General features: G+C 34.0%; 1 protein-coding gene across 1 annotated transcript in view; it reads right to left on the bottom strand.

Moving 5' to 3' along the window:
* The window catches only part of LOC101560671 (kelch-like protein 1), a 494908-nt gene that overhangs the window by 281157 nt on the left and 195683 nt on the right, over positions 1-18068 (bottom strand). The window lies entirely within an intron of this gene.

Genomic DNA, 18068 nt, shown 5'->3' with positions numbered 1-18068 from the left:
ATTTATTTAAACTTTAGTTTCAGAATCTCTGTCCATAACTTTCAATTTTAAAAGTTATTCCAATGACAATTTTACTCTCCAGAAATTCATTTAATATACCATCAACTTTTGATGAAATCAGGGTCTCTGCGTTGAGCTGCATTACCATACCCTTTTTGTGTTTTAAATTTTGAGGCAGTCTCATGAGTCACTAATTTGCCTAGGGCAGCTGCAGCTTCCAGGCCGCATACTCAGCTGGCCGGAGTTCCATGAGTGTGATACAGGGCTATTAAAAATAAAATCATTTGAAAATTACTTTCAGGCATCATATTTCAAGCTTCTTCAGCAAGTGTCATCTAAGAATACGGACATTCTTTAATACAATGGCAGTATCGCTATCTCATGATATTGATACAGTGTTACTTATTACAATAAATATTTTACCAAATGTCCCACTAGCATTCCATACAGATTTTATTTGTAAAATAAGGATCTGTTCAAGAAACATACATTACATTTACTTGCTATGTTTATTTATTTTCCCTTAAAACAGTACCCACAGATTTTGATTTCGTTTTTCATATTTATGTATTCATTTTGTGGAGTTCCTAAGACTGGACTTTTTCTCTGTAAATGGATTTAGGTGAAACGTTTTTAGCAAGAACACCATTGATCTCAGTGCCAGGTTACAAAACTCACACAGAAATGTGTCCTATGGTTGACACCTTTGTTTTCAGGTATGTCACCCACAGTATAATATGTTTAATAAATAAATATACATATTTTATTTATGAGTTTCACTGAAAGAATCAGATAGCAGTGCTGTCTAAAAGATGTTTTTAAATGTAGCTAAGATTTGATGAAGCAGAAAGCTAAAAGAGCAAATACGTAAGAGATAAAAAATTGAAATGAACTTAGAATAAGCAAGTAAGAAATGATTTATTTGTTAGGTCTCCTTTTTCATTTATTAGAGTGGAATTTGTGTAAATAATAAGGTTAAAATGGTTGTTTACCATATTAAGATTTTCATTAACTCACAAGAATTGTCCCATTCAGATAAGGTCAAGTAGAAAATTCAGGATCATACTTCAATTCAGCAGAGGAGGTATTTAGCTATACCAAGATTTCCTCTTGGTGTTCGTATTTTGCATGATCAATAAGACTATTGTGTAATAATTTTGTCTAACAAGAGTTGTATCTGAAGTTGACACATTTAGTGATTTGAATAATTTTCAGACTAAATTTATCAGTAGGATATTTATTGATATAAATTTTAAGGTCCATGAAATAATGTAAGAGGAACCAGAATAAAGTACTGGATCAGCTGTAGCGATGTATGTTTTCTTACTTGAGCTTTAGGTGACTTTTGAACCATATACCTACACTTAAAAAAATCACATTGAAATACAGGAAAAAAACTGAGCATATTTAAACGTACTGCTGTGTAATATAATTTATTATAAGTACTAACAAGCTTTTATTTCTATACTTTGAAGTAGTATAATGGTATTAAATGTTCAGAGAAATTTTATATTAAATATTCAATAAAGTCATCAAGAAGTTGTTTGCATGCTTCTTAGCCCAGATCTTGTGAAAGTCAGATAAAAGAGATAAATACTGGTATTGTAGCTTTTTTACCTTTTATGTAACTATGATTTTACAACCTCTAGAAGGTGACTTCCTTTAATTTACTTTTTTCTCAGTTTATTTAGGTACAAAATCATTGGTACAACAGCCCAGAACTATTTTTCTTACAAAAAGACCTGGTAGCAAGATTTGCTTTTACCTCCAGTCTGAAATTTATACCTTAGGAAGATTCCTGTCATGGCTGATTCACAAGGCTCAGTAGGCCATAGATGGTGCATGTATGCATTTGAATTGCAATAAACATCCACTTTATTCTAAAAGCAGAAAATATTGGCATGTTCCACAAACTCTGAGACCCTAATGACATCCTTTCATTGGCCACATTTTATACAATTTCCCATAATTAAATGCAGGAAAAATAATCTGTATTCTGTAAAACATGGCAGAAGACCCGTGGAAATGTACACCAGATTTTCCCTTGACTTTTGCATGAATCTTTGTCCTTGCCTACTTACGATAAGAATCCTTTTGCTATCACAAACCACAGTCAATGATCTGACTATAACCAGTGGCATTTATGTTCTTTCTGTGACTTACTAAACCTGAAGTTTAGTAGTGGGGACCTCCGCACATAGAAGGGTTGAAGTGATAGGGTGTAATGTCAATATTGTTAACATTTGAATTTATCACAAATTACCATATAGATTTATCACAATCGTGTCGAAAATCTCAGAAGACTTTCATAATTCATACAGTAATGCAAAAAACCAAGAACAGCCAAAAACTCAAAAATAATGGTGTAAGTAATAATACAACATGATTTTATATATTTTTAAATTTTGTACATCTAAAATAATACAACTTCATTGATATTGGTCTAAGAAAAGACAAATATATTGGTAGAATGGAGTATATTCCAGCAGTAACCATGCCCATGCAAGAACAAAGAGTGTAAAGAAAGGCTCAAGGGCAATTTAACTGAAAACAGTCTTCGAAAAGTCAGATATCTGCATAAAACCATCTACCCCAATGTCTTACAAAATAGATAACACTTACTTGGGATGTTCTATAGCTAAATAATAAAATGAAATGGCAAATAATCTATAAAAATTTGAGAAAATATTTGTAACTTTTGCTTAATCAGAGATATCTTAGGTAAATGTCAAACACATAACCCCAAAGAACAAATTGGTAATTTGGACTTCATGAAAATCACTGCAACAGATACCATCAAAGAACAAAAGGGTTTTGTGTCTGATAAACTATCATATTAAGCATGCATGAAGAACTCTCAAAGCAAACAATAATAAGAAAAATAATAATGAGTCAAATAATTTCAGCAGACATATTGCAAAATTATATGAATGGAAACTGCTGACAGTCATTGGCGTTTCCAGGGATATCCATTAAAAACACAGTGAGAGACCACTGAATGTCTTCTAGAACTGCTGCTGGGAGTGTAAAATTGCAAAAGTACTTGGGAAAAATGTTCCTCATTTTACTTATATTACTCATCCTCTCTATACCTAAGTGTTTACTTAAGAAAACTGAGATAGAATATTGACACAAAGCCAGGAATATAAATATTGATAAAATTTACTTTGTGACAGTCTAAACCGAGAGCAATCCATAAGCTTATTGTGAGTTGAGTAAACAAATTAGAGCGTATCTAGTGGGTGTAATACTGCACAGGAGCAAAATGGAAATAAGTTCGTAGTTATTCAACCACATAGTTAACCATGCTGAAGCTAAACCTTAAAACACTAGCATCTCTATGATCCAATCTAATTAAAATTTTGGGGAACCTACATAATGTTCTTTAACATAAATCATACTATGTGTCCTTGTGTATGAAGGGGGGATAAAATAGAGCAACAACAAAGTTTATAAAAGGGAATAACAAAATGCTGTGTTCACACATACAACCTTTACTTGGTTGCTGAGATTGTCATGGGAATGCACGTATTTCAAATTTATTTAAATGTACACCTTGAATACCTCCAGTTTAATAGATTCTAATTATTTACCAGTAAAGTTTTAAAAACACTGTAATTTGTTTTAGGAATGAATTTATTAAGACGACAGATGACAGAATCCTCTAAAGGGTCAATATTTTAAAAATTATCTAGATACATATTATAATTAAAGAATTTATCAATTAAGTATTAATAGTTTGCTTAACATTTGAATATTTAGTTATTTTGAATCTTTTATTTTTTTGCTTATTTGGTACAGAGCCTCTCTGGCAGCTCACTAGTAATACTCCGGCCTCAGCCTCCCCAGCACTGGGATTACAGGCATGTGCCACCACGCCAGTTTCATGGGCTTCCATGGTGCACCTGGGTTCAGCATGTGACACTAGGGGTTGAACCCAGATCTTCATGCTCAGCATGCAGGCATTTAGACTTCTAAGCTATCTCCCCAGCCCAATATTTAGAATTTAGAATTATGACTATGTCGAATCAGATATTGCATTTTTGCTTATAATATATGGAAATACATTTCTAAAATAATAAAACAAATGTGAACCTCACATACAAAATATATATAAGTGTATATATTTGTCTCTATTTTTTATCTTCTCATATGAAAATTGAAATAAAAATGAAGAGATAATATTTCAATGTGATCAGTTATAGGGTATTTAAGATAATTCTCTGAGAAATGCAATTTTAGCCCCAGATGAAATACTAATAGGAGAGATTAACAGTCTTAATTCAGATTTAAATATAATTCAGAACGAATTTTAGCAGAGCGTTCCTTCACTTCATTCTGTAATAAAAAAGTTAAAAAGTTTAACAAAGTACTTTTTGGAGATTTAGTTTTCACATTCTATTTCAACATACATAACTAATACATAAAACAAGAATTATACATAGCTATGTGCGCCTCCTTATACATTACACATGTATACATTGTGTAATGTTTAGCTTAGCTTTAATATATCTAGCTCAATTATAATTTCCCTATAATGAAAACATTCAAAATCACTTTTTTAAAATTTTGTTTTTTGAATCCACGTTTGCTATACAAACGTTTATTTTCATCATGGGACGGGCACATGTACGTCACATATCTTATTTATTATTTCATCCCTGCCCTTCCTCTCATTTCCCTGCTCCATTTGCTTTTTGAAGTTCATTATTATTCCTACAGTTATAAGTAGATTAGTGGATTCTTGTTACCCACAGCTACACAAAGAGCAACTTTTAAACTTCTTTATTGATAGTTTTAGGTTAATTTGGGAATCAAAGCCATTGTTTGTATCAAAGAGTTAACAATGTTTCATTTTTGGTCAACTGAGAATATGTCCGATGAAAAGATACTTGTGCAAAAGCCAGAAAACACAAACAGAATAATAACATGTTGAGGTTGAATGAACACAAATTGAGCTACCTCACGCATGATATATTTCTTTATATCTATAACTTGGCCATATCTCTGAAGGACTTATTAGCAAAAAGCCAGAAGTCTGCCAAGTATTTGACTTAAAAGTTAACTTAATAAAAATACAATTACTAATCTTGAAAAAAATGTAGCTTTCATTTAAAGTTAACTTTCAAAGCACAGTGTTCCCAGATAGGTTAAATTGAGGGACAGTATTTTCACTTCAAAGAAAATTGGCTTAAAAATACCTGATAATCAGGCTATTTTTAACTTTGGATATTTAAAAACATACCATTGTTACAAGTAAAAACACATTTAGAAATCATTTTCAGAGATCAAGGACTTACGTACAATTTTTCTTAATCTAGTAAGAAGACATTTGTTTTCAGAGCTGACAAATATAGTCAGCAGTATCATCAGAGAGCAGACATCTCAAGTGACGAGTTACTTCCTCAGTTTGCTCATGGTTGCCAGACTTTAAATTTTTCATTCAGGGAGAAAGCATGTGTGTTTTGCTCTACGTTAATAATATAGATAGAGGTTTTAGAAAAGGATCCGTTTCATTATATGCATTTCTTTAATTTCAATGAAAGCAATCTTTACCATAAGGTTCCCAGAATTCTTTCCTCCATGGTGCCTTGCCAAAATTCATGTCACATAGGAGTGCCTAACTCAATCATAAGGCAAGGAAGAAGGGACCGGGGAGATGGCTCAGCAGAGTATGCGCTTTCTTGGCAAGTGCAAGGGTCAGAGTTCAATCACAGGTTCAAAAGAAAAATTGTTTTAAATAAATAAATAAATAAATAAATAAATAAATAAATAAATAACTGGCAAGAAGGAAAATCCAAATGAGGGATACATACTCTAGCTATGTACTCTAGCCAGAGAGATTTCAGTTTAGTTCGTCCTCCTCTGGTTCCAAAGATAAATTTAAGTATTCATATCGAAAGATATGTTATATCCTTGTACATTCTCATCTTCAGTGAATGTTGTGGTAACTGGATATTTCAAATATACAAAAGAAAGATTTAATTCTGATATTGTAAAAAATATATTTAAATTTATCCTTTATTGGAAATAAAACATACAGCAAAAGAATGGAATAGAGCAGGTGAAGATTATGTAAGACAATGACTATGTTGTTCCAATTTTATTAGGCAAGTGTCTCACCACTGACAATTGTACTGCACATATCGCATATAGTTCTTCCATAACATCACTTTTATTGAAACAGGATGCATTTGCCACTACTAATTGTATTGTATATGTGTTTTAACAGATGAGTGCAAAAGTTGTCTATAAAACCCACATATAAAGTAAATACTATCTACACAAAATTTTCCTCCTTTTCTGAGTCATGTGCCTTTCACACTAACCAGTAAAAATAAATGAAAATAATATCACTATCACTCAAGAAATTAAAAGAAACTTAAAAAAATAAATACTTTTAGTAACTTGAGATTTAAAAATACCCTCTAAATGAGAATGCTTCTAGATTAACAGAAAATTGCAAAACACTCACGGACTTCTTATGCAGCATCTCTCTCTCTCTTTTTTTCAGTACCAGGGTTCAAGAGCCTGAACTTGCCAGGCAAGAGCTTAATCTTATTGAGGTATCTCTATGGCCCTTTCTTTTTTATATTTTTAAAGAGAGTACAAATTATAATTGAAACAAAAATTACAAAAGATACTAAATTTTACTTAACACAGCAATAAGAAATTCATAGTATTTTTTGTAATACATAGTGTTGGTTTTCAATTAGCTATTCATATTAGCAGATATATGCATGTAAAATTGGAAGAAGAAAGAAAAAATGAAAGAAATGTATAAGAAATTAAGAAGGAAAGAGTACAAACAATTGAAAAAAGAGGATAAAGCAAATTATTATATACTCCTTTCTGTAGACCGGCAGAAATGCACAATAAAATTTTCCAAGCCATCCTGTTTACATACTTAGATAAATCTCTTTCCCTTACTCCCCCTCAACTCAGTATTACCTTTTCCCAGTATCTATTGTATCCTCCCGATTCCATTTTTCTCTTTCAGATCCTCACACCAGGGAACAATACAATGTGTGCGCATTCAGGTCTGATTTATTTCACTTAAGAGTATATTTCCCTTTTCTAGATGCTTGAGGTGCAACATTAAGGTATTTATTTGTTCCCGTTGTTTTCCTAACGTGTGAGTTCACAGCTATAAATTTCCCTGTGAGGACTGCTTTCATCACATCCCATAAATTCCAAAAAGTTGTGCTTGAATTTTCATTGAATTGTAGATATTGTTTAATTTCTTGTTTAATTTCATCTGTGACCCATTGGTGCTGAGTAGAGTGTTGTTTAATTTCCATGTATTTATGGCATTTTTCTATTTTCTTTCTTCATTTATTTACAGTTTCATCGCACTGTGGTCAGATATATGCATGGGATAATTTCTGTTTTCTTACATACTTAAACATGACCTATGGACCAGTATGTGATCTATTTTAGAAAATGACACATGTGCAGCTGAGAAAAAATGTATATTGAGCTGTTGTTGGGTAGAACACTGTTTATATACACTAAGTCTATTTGTTACAAGCTCTGGTTCAGTTCTGCTACTTCTTTGCTAATTTTTTGTCTGGTTGACCTACCTTTTTGGTATAAGGGGGTGGTGTTAAGGTCTCCTGTTAAGACCATGGTATTGGATATTAGATTTTTCATGTCCATTAAGATTTGTCTTTTATAGTTGGGTGCTCCCATGTTTGGTGTGTAACATTTATGAGTGTTACATCTTTCTCTTGTACTTTTCCCCTAAGCAGTATATAGTGGCCTTCTTTATTTCTCTTGATCATTCTTGGTTTGATGTTGAGACTGTCTGAGAACAAGCTTCCTACCCCTGCTTTTAACTGAGGTACTGGCATGTAATATTGTTTTCAATCCTTTTATTTTCAGCCTATGAGTTTCTTTATGAGTTAAGCGTGTTTCTTGTATACAGCATATTGTTGGATTTTGTTTCCAAATCCACTGTGCCAGTCTTTTTTTTTTTTTTTGGAAGAACAAGGGATTGAACTCAGGCCATTGTGCTTGCCAGGGAAGCACTTATTCCACTGAGCCATCTCCCCGACCCCTCTATTTCTTTTAATTGGTGAATTATGTGCATTTACATGTGATGGTTATAATTGAGATATATTGACTTAAAATTGATATGCTATTTACCTGCTGTTGTTTCTCCTTTTTTCCTGTGTTTAATTGTTTGCCCTGTTTAGTGGGTTCCTTCTGTTCTTGTTCATGGAGTTCAGATCATTTTGGTCCCTCTCTAGAATAGCTTTTAGCAGTCTGTGTAGAGTTGACTTTGTGACCATGAAATTCTTGGGTTGTTCTTTGTCATGGAAGTATTTCACTTCTCCATCAAACTTGAAAGAGAGTTTGGCAGGGTATAGTAGTCTGGGCTGGAGTTTGTTTTCATAGAGGGCTTGATGTACTCTGCTCCATGCTCTTCTTGCCTTCATGGTTTGTGAAGAGAAGTTGGCCATTATTCTGATGGGTTTTCCTTAAATGTGATCTGTTTTTTTTCTCTAGAAGCTTTCAGTATATTGTTCTTGTGCCTTATGCTCCACATCACTAGCCATCTATGAAATGCAAATTAAAAAACACTGAGATACCAACTCACCCCAGAAAGAATGGCTATCATAAACAAATCAACTAACAACAATTGTTGGAGAGGCTGTGGGGAAAAATGAACCCTTCTACGCCTTTGGTGGGAATGTAGACTGGTGCAACCATTGTGGAAATCAATGTGGAGACTCCTTAGAAAACGAGGACTGGAAATCCCTTTCAAACCAGCTATCCCCTTACCAGGAATTTTTCTGGAGGAACTGAAAACGTCATATCATACTGATAAATGTGTAACTATGTTTATAGCAGCACAATTTGTGATAGCAAAATATTGGAAACAGCCAAGATGCCTGTCATCTGAAGAATGGATGAAAAAGATGTGGTGTTTTTATATGATGGAGTATTACTCAGCTATAAAGAATGATAAACTTGAAGACTTCATATTTAAGAGGATGCCACTTGATATACTCATAAGTGAAATCAACCAGAAGCAAATGTGTAAATATATAGTTTCCCTAACATAAGAACTCAAAAGAAGAAATACAAATACAAAGATATAACACAATTAAAAGGAAAGAGATAACTTGAGGATTAGACAACAACAAGAGGGCAAGGAGAAAAGCTAGGAAACGTGTCAGGGGCAAACCCATACATTTATTCATAGAAGATAGGTAAGGCAATGATCCTGAGACCTATCAGCAAATTGTTGAAAGTAGCAGTTACTTGGTGGAATTCTCACCCTGACTAACTATATAAGTTGATACCTGTGAACTCAGCTACTGCACTGAATATAGCAATGTGTAACAGTGGAGTCACACTTGGAATGCCTGTCATTCTTGTATTCTAAATATGTATTGCTTGTCATGACATACCAATTATTGCCATACTGTTCTCAAGTAATTTTTTAGCAATATTTTATCTTATGCCTAAGATGTTTGATATTCAGACAGATAGTGAGGTTAAACCCACCTGCATATATTGTAGGGCAATGATCATCTCCTCTTTTGGAGGGTTAACAACCTAAGTTTACAGACCAAAAGTTGGAGAAAAAGAAGTGCTGCAAGGATAGCCAACATTTTGGGACTAGCCTCTCAAGGTCAGTGAGGTTTCAGGACATAGGAGAACCTGTACTGTAACATCATGTAGCTCAGTTGTGCCCCAAATTTTCTGATTATGGAGATTAGTGGCCACAGAGGAATGTGATTGATGATGTAGAGTGTGCCTAAAGAGAGTCACATGGAGAGAAAACATTCTCTCAGGCTTTCACAGAGAACAAATTGGTCAAGCAATGGCCATGACTCATCAACATGACTGACATTGACAAAGGATGTACAAAGTGCAGAACAGGCTTTCAGAATAAGTCCTGAGGGGACTTGACTGACCATGTTGGATAAAAAGTTACATTTTTTGTTATATAGGTCTTGTTTTATCTTGATCTTAACCATCTAGCAGAAAAGTGTAGGAACAAGGTCTGAAAAGTGAAGCCATGCTAATATGCTGAGCTGTGGAAGGCTCAGGTCATCAGATTCGGATATTGTGAGTTGTGTGGATAACCCACTACTATTGTGGAGTACTGGGCTATATTGGAATGTTTTGCTTAATTCATGCACCTACAATATTTGGATGGCAATAGAGTACCCATCTCTGACAAAACAGAACAAAACAAGGTAATATAAATGAAGGACAATTTTGTATCTGTATATACAAAATAGTCAGAATGGATATATAGCTACTTCCTCTTAATTCAATAAGAAGAAAGATCTGTACTAATAGTGTTTGGACAGTTAAATTTTGTATCTCTCCTACCAACCTGTTTTGAACCTGTCACATTGCAATTTTTTCTCAATAAAATTAGTAAAAAAGTGTATGTTTTCTAGTTGCATCCATTTACCAGAAAAGACTCAAATTTATCCTGTTTTATAGCTGAGTAAAATTCCATTATGTAAAAATATCACATCTTTTTTATCCATTGTTCAGTTGATGGGCATCCGGGTTCTTTCAAGGATTTAGATATGACAAATTACACTGCTATGAATGTGGGTGCACGTATATCACTTGGTATGAGGTTTTTAGTTCTTCTGGAAAAATACCTTGGTGGAGAATAGGTGGCTTGAATGAGATCTCCCATCCCAGTTTTTTAAGGAATCTCCACACCAATTTCCATAGTGATTTTACCATTCTGCACTCTCAGGAATAGTAGAGAATGGTTCCTTTTTCTCCTTAGCTCCTCTAGCATTTGCTATTGGCTGACGTCCTGATGTAAGACATTCTTTCTGAGGTGAGACGGAATTTCAGTATTGTTTTAATTTACATTTCTCAGATGACCAATGATGTTGAACACTTTTTCATATATTTACTTGACATTTGTGTTTCTTTCTCTGAGGAGTGTGTATTCGTCTCAAATGCCCACTTTTGGATTGGGTCCTTGAATTTGGGGGTCCTGATTCTTTTTATATATTCTAGATAGAAGGCCTTTATCTGAGGGAGAGTCTTTGACAATTGACTATATTTTCTTTACCAGTTTGTGGGTTTTATTGCTACTCTTTTGGAGATTTTCTTTGAAGTCCAGATACTTCAAGAAGATGAGACCCCAGTTATTGATTCTTTGAAGTATTTCTTATGCCGCATGGTTTTTGTTTCATGCACTCTCTACCTACCCCCGTGTTTTTAAGATTTGTACCTCCCTACATTTTCCTCCAGAAGATTTAGTGTTTAGCATATATTCCACCACTTATTGCATTTTATGTTGGTATGGTAAACACATATTAATGAACAACTAGCATATATTACTGTTGAGTAATTTTTCTTTATAACACATATTCACAGTTGATTTTTTTACCTAGTATCCTATTTATGTTTTCATATCCCATTATAGGCACTTTGTTTCTTTACTAATTATATTTCTTTAGACCAATGTTTGTTGTAAGAGCATCTCTTATTTTCTTATTTTTAGTTAACTGACAGAGTTTAGGTTATAGATTCAATATTACATAGAGCAACTTATGATTAAGTTTTTTTCAGCAGATATCAATAAAATTTTATTTAAAAACTTGTTCAGACTCAAGAAAATTTTGGTTCCATTTGTGTTACTTGTCAAAAGCTTAGGGGCAGACTGTTCTTTCACCTCAAATAAATCATGTTTTGCATTACATAAACTCAAGCTGGAGTTTGTGACATACTTCTCTAGGCCATATGTACATTGAATAATGTTGTAATAATTAGAATGAGATTATGGATTTTTTAATTTGTTGACATCCTATCAAGTAAAGACTGTCAACATGATTGATCACCATGATACTCTGCTTGTTTACAGAGAAGAAAAGCTTTTCAGACATCCACTCTGCCTGTGTAGTCCAGGTTGGCCTAGAACTCACAATCATATTAATGACCAGCATGCCTTCACACCAAAGAATAGGAAGTATAATAATTACAAATATTGTTGAGGAAAGGTAGTTCATTATTGAATAAGTATGATTTTTTCCCTAAAATACTACTCAAGAACATTCAAATCATCATCTTTCCTCTTTGTTTTTCCTTGGTTATATATTTTAATTTGAAACAATATTAAGCAATTTTGAGAAACAAAAATTTAGTTTGAATAAATATAAGCAATGATATTTGTACACAGGGCCTTATCTACAGATTATTTAGGTTAATTTGGAAAATACTAACTTGTGAAACAATAGATGAACATCTTATTATTTCATTTTATGTTAATCATATTTGATCCTTAATCCAAAAGTTTTCATTGAAGTTATATGGAATTCCATCAAGGCATCTTTTTATTGTCCTAATGTAAAGCACATAGCTTCATGTTAATGTTAATCTTTTCAGTAACAAACTCTCCTCAACCCAAAGTTTGCAGCTCCCAACTTTGTAAGCATTCGTTTCTGCTGAAACAACTGAAATGTATTTTAAATCAATTTTAAATCATTATGCTGTCTGCTCTTGATTATCAATATAGATCTGACAAAAACACACCAAAAGTACCCATGCCAAAGTCCGAACCTTGGGTTGCTTTGAAATTTCCTTCATTAGATTCATTCATCTTTCATCACCAGTCTCAGTCTCTGATAAATAATCTTTGGACGTAACAGACTATTGGCACACTTTCTGCCAAAGGTTAACGCACATAGCCCAGAGTCTGAATACAACTGAAACTCTCAACTGAAACCTGCAGCTGACTTTTACTGTCTGCATTTCTATTGCATTCTGGTCATCAGAGTGCTGACAACATCTCTAGAGATTCTCTACCCAGTTTCCAAACCTTTCTACATTGCAGCTGCAAATGGGTTCCATGGGACTCTAAAGCACAAGATTTGCTCACAGCCACAGTCCACTCCTCTGATAGCAACAACTCTCTAAGTTGCTTTCTCATGCTGAGACAGAGCACCCAACATCTACCATTTAAAGGAGGAGAGGTTTATACTGCCTTTCACTTCAGAAATTATAGTCCATGCTCAACAGCCTCAAACTCAAGAAATGGCAAGGTAGAAGGTCTCAGTAAGGAAAAGCTGTTCATATCCCAGAAGCCGGGAAGCAGAAAGAGAAGAGAGGAAATGCTGATGGAGCTCCAACCTTCCAGGCTGTGCCTCCAATGACTTGGCACTCTACCTGAGCACACCCCTTAACAGCTAATAAACTACATTGCCCAAGCCAATCAATCACCTTGCAAAAGTCCTGTCTGTGAGTCTACGAGCATATGAAGTCTTTGGAGAACATTCTTGGTCTGCACTATAAACAATGATCCCACTTATAAAGTGTTAATTTTATTAGCCTGAAGCTGTTATACCAGTACATGTTGTGACACATAATGATTATTCATAACCCAGAGTTAGCTCACATACATATCACTTTGTAATCCTTTATACTTCTCCTTCCTTCCTCACTATTCCCTCTTCATTCATCCCTAAATCCCCTTCTCATCTCCACAAGGTCTGCTTCTCTTTTTCCTATCATCTATCTTCTATTTTGTTCTTTAAATTACTATATTTATACAACATTTAGCCTCCATTATCTGATTTATTTAGTGTACTCATTTTCTGAAAATGCCTGAAGTTCATCCTCTCTTATGGCTATTACTTCATTGTGTACATTATATATTCTTTATCCATCTATCTTTAATGGTGTCTTAGTTATTTTTCTTGTTACTGAGACAAAATACCTGTCAACTGAAGTTAAAGAATAAAATGTTTATTATTCCTCATATTTCTAGAAGTTTTAGTCCATAATTGGCTGGCTCAAAGGCAGGGTGGGATGGCAGAGGGGCATCCCAGAGAAGAAATAGATTATAGTGGGCAGAAGAAAACAAAACAAAGCTAGTGACAAGCCACTCTTTCTGTCCCTATGTTATCACATCTACATGCCCTTAGGGTGGTAGAACATTATATGCACCATGTAATGCATTATTACATAATCTTAGAGCTTTTAATCCTAATACTGCAGCATGAATTAATCCCAGAATCACATATTCTAGAGCTATGTGCTAGTGTTTCAGCAGCGCATATATTACATCCAGCTATGTGTAAAAAATACACACCTATAAGTGCATGAGACTTTGAGGATTACATAAACATAAGCCACAAGACACCATCCTATGGACTATTCTCAAGATGTAGCTATTGTGATTTGTGCTGCTATAATATGGACCTGATCATATCACTGTAATATGATGCCTTACATCTTTGACAAGATTTCTTGAATGACAATAGTTGGGTCAAATGGAATTTCTGGGTAGAATGGAATTCTACTTTTAGTTGTTTTGAAAAAACAAATCCCAATATTTCCATAGTGGTTGTACTAGTTTTCATGTCAACCAACAATGCAGAAGTATTTACTTTCTGTTGCCACAGCCTCACCAGCTCTTGCTGTTTCTTGAACTCTTGTTGGTAGTAAAGCTTTCTGGAAGGCCTTACATAAATCTAAATAACTTAACATGACAGTATATGTGTGTAACCAAAACACCTGGATACTGAGGCAGGAGATTTGTAAGTCCTACCCCAACATAGGCAACTTAGTGACAACAAGTATTTGTCTCAAATTTGAAAATAAAAATGAGAAATAGCTGTAAATAGAGCTCAGTGTCAATGTTTTGTGTTCAAATTATAATAACACACACACACACACACACACATATATATATATACACAAATCTATGTAATTGGACCAAGCCCATACATATTAGATGCTGTCTAAGGGATATTCAAAGTAGTTAATATAAAGCAGGAGGGGGGACTTATACGCCAAAAATAATAATACCCTGTAACAAGAATGAATGCTGAGCTTCTCATACCATGTTTGGAAATCAAACCTCCTGAAGGTGAAAGTAATTTCACATAACTGATGTGAAATTTTATGTAATGAATCATGCGTCAAATACAATATCATACAAAGTATTGATATTTTGAATTTCATTAAAGGTGAAATTACTTTGAACATATAGTGAAACTTTGGTGAACATATTGTGAAATATTTGTTCGTGAGGAAGAAAACGCAGCATGCACCTGAAAAATAGTGAAGATGACATCTGATTCCATTTCTGACTTCTAGAACCCATATTAGAAGAAAATCTTAACAATTGCAAGCCAGGAAACAATACAACAAAATCAAAACAGACTTTATAAAGATCAAAATGTCTTATAAAATCAGTTGAGAAATTTAAATTAGTATTTTAAATGATAAATATGATTTACACTGTGGTAGATACGTAACCTTCGCAGACTGGGAACATCAGGATTCACATATTTGTTTCTTAGTAGTCCCTTTTTTAAATTCCACGACATAAAGCCAAAATATTGTTCACTAAGAACAAAACAACTGCAGTACATACCAAAGCATGTATCATTTTTAAAATTTATTTTGAGACAACAATTTCTTCAAAATTAAATTTATAAGGTTTCAGACTTACTTATGTGTGCATACACAGACATACACACTCAAAAGCAAACGAAGTTACCTGGCAAAATAATTGAAAGTTAACAATATGAGACAAACATGGAGTTGACTTGATTTATTATACTCCTTTCCTTTCTAGTTTTTACATTACTAAATATTAATGTTTCAACATCCTGAGATAATTACTTTAATCAATGTTCTAAAATGATGGCTAATGCTAATGCAAAGAAAAGTCATTTCAGGCTCAATTTCTCTTACTAAAGAGAGAATTTTCCATCTAGTAAAAGCCTTAAGTTTAAAACTAATATTCTGTTAATGTGTTTGCATTATTCATGCCACTTGAATTAAACCAGTAATAAAAAAATGAAACAATAATTAACTTTTAATTATCATAAAAATTCTAAAGGGAGTTCACATGGTAAAGTTCAGGCTAGATATATTGATATATACTTTTTAATATTAAAGAACATTAAACATCTCAGTGCCTATGTGTGGCTATTTATTTCATTCAAATACTTGGCAATAGATAGAAGCTATCTTAACATTCCTTTGCATGTGCGAAGACTTTAATTAACTTCACTGGCACACTAGCCTCTTTTATAAAGAAGTTAACTCTTCAGTAAGATTTAAGGTTTGCCATTTGGCAGTTTAATTTTCTACTCCTCTTTTTTTAATACCACTAGTAAATGGACAGCTTCCTTTATTTAAACTTTCTCCTTATCAGTTCTCTACAGCACCTAACACTGTTACTAACCTTGCATTTCCATCTCCTATATTTGTTGGAATGCTATTTCCTTACCCATCAATGAGCACAGTGCATTTTCATGGCTGTCAGGATAGTGAGGATTATGAAAGAGATAAACCAGGAGGAAATTTCTATCAGTGTGAAGGCAACTTTACCATATAGTGAATGAATCCTTTTCAAATATATTAAATTTTCTCATTTCTTTGCACAATGTAATTATCAATTTGTGGCTGGAAATTGAAATCCAAATATATGCATATGTATGAGCACACACATATAAAAATCAATATAATGGCCCTCATTTATATTGTTGCCAATGAAGAAAACTAGGCTGTGTATATTTAAATATATGTTCTCGGGTTCTTTACTAAAAGACAACAAAAGAATATTGCTTTTAATGTAAATTTGTAAATTCATTAAACTTTATATTTGCGTATAATTCAGCATATTGTTTCCAGTGCATAGTATATATATACTACAGCGTGAACATTGTTCAATGTTTGCAGGAGGAGATGCATTATGCATTAATGTACTTAAGTTGTCATGCACCATTGCTCTGCAGAAAATTAGCATGAGCTGGGAGGGTTGATGAAATGAACCTAGATCAAGCCAATGTTTGGTAATATATGAATCAATTTATACTGCCCAAATTACTTTGGGGCAAAAATGTCACAGGTCACTCCAATATACACAACTGATAATGTACGAAGAGGCAACTTTATGCTGAGAAAATATTTATGTATTTATTTATTTATTTATCTATTTAATTTTTGTGCAGGGTCTCACTCACAGCTTGGACTGGTAGTGATCCTCTTGTTTTCAGCCTCCCCAGCTATGGGATTGCAGGTGTGCACCACCATACTGGGACTTGGTCACCAGCTCAGCATGCCCGGGGGGGGGGCAGCACAGAATGTGGTGCCAGGGATTCAATCCTGGCCTCTGTGCTTGCCTAAGAATCAACTTCGCTCGCTGAGCTATCTTGTCAGCCCAATATCATTTAACTTTTATTCTTTCATCTATATTCTGGTTTCAATATCGGTCTTAACATTCATTGTCTTGATATTGATCTTTGTCAGGCTGCTTTACTTCAGACATTGGGCTGTACTACTGAAAAATCTGTTTTCATTTTAGTCTAAAATAGATATAGCTCAAGGGCAGGTCAGATATCTCAGCAGACTAAAGCACCTGCTTAGGCAGAGCACAAGGGAAGGAGATCAACCCCCGGGGTGCTGTGCCAGTCCTGCCCGAGGAGTGCTGAAACAGCAATTGAGAATGGGCATGGCTGTGCATGCCTGTAATCCCAGGGCTAGGGAGACTGACAACAGGAGCATCACTGTGAGTCCGATCTACATAGTGAGACCCTATAGACCCTCAAGACCCTGTACTAAACACATAAAAGAGTAAACTGAACTAAAATGATATACAGTTCATATTTAACTCATGATAGTTTTAATCAATGCACCTTGGAAATGTGTGACACTGCAATTATTTGTGGTGCATCTGTATTTACACATACATGAAACAGTGCGCATATCTAAACTATGTAGTATCTTGTGATGCATGCTGGCATTTTTCTCTAAAGTACCATGGGCTCACAGGAGGGTTGTTGCGGTGTAGTTGGATCATGGGGTCATGATGCTTACCAGTGGATTATGCCATGGAAACCTGGCATGCACTTCCTGTTACATTATTGAAAGTATGTGTGCAAATATCCACTGCTTTCCATTTCTCAGCTAACATGACAAGATGACTGCATGGTTTCTTTTATCAAAGCCAAGAAGCAATTTGGTACTTGAATAAATCATCATCAGTTTTACAGCTGACTTATTACCCTGCATATACCTAAGAATGCTTTCTTTAATTTTGTTAGCACAGAGGTTAA

Source organism: Octodon degus, unplaced genomic scaffold (genome assembly GCF_000260255.1).
Source record: "Octodon degus isolate 3935 unplaced genomic scaffold, OctDeg1.0 scaffold00013, whole genome shotgun sequence".
Lineage (NCBI taxonomy): Eukaryota > Metazoa > Chordata > Mammalia > Rodentia > Octodontidae > Octodon > Octodon degus.
Note: the sequence above shows the minus strand (reverse complement) of the source record. Positions and strands in the feature narration are given on the sequence as shown.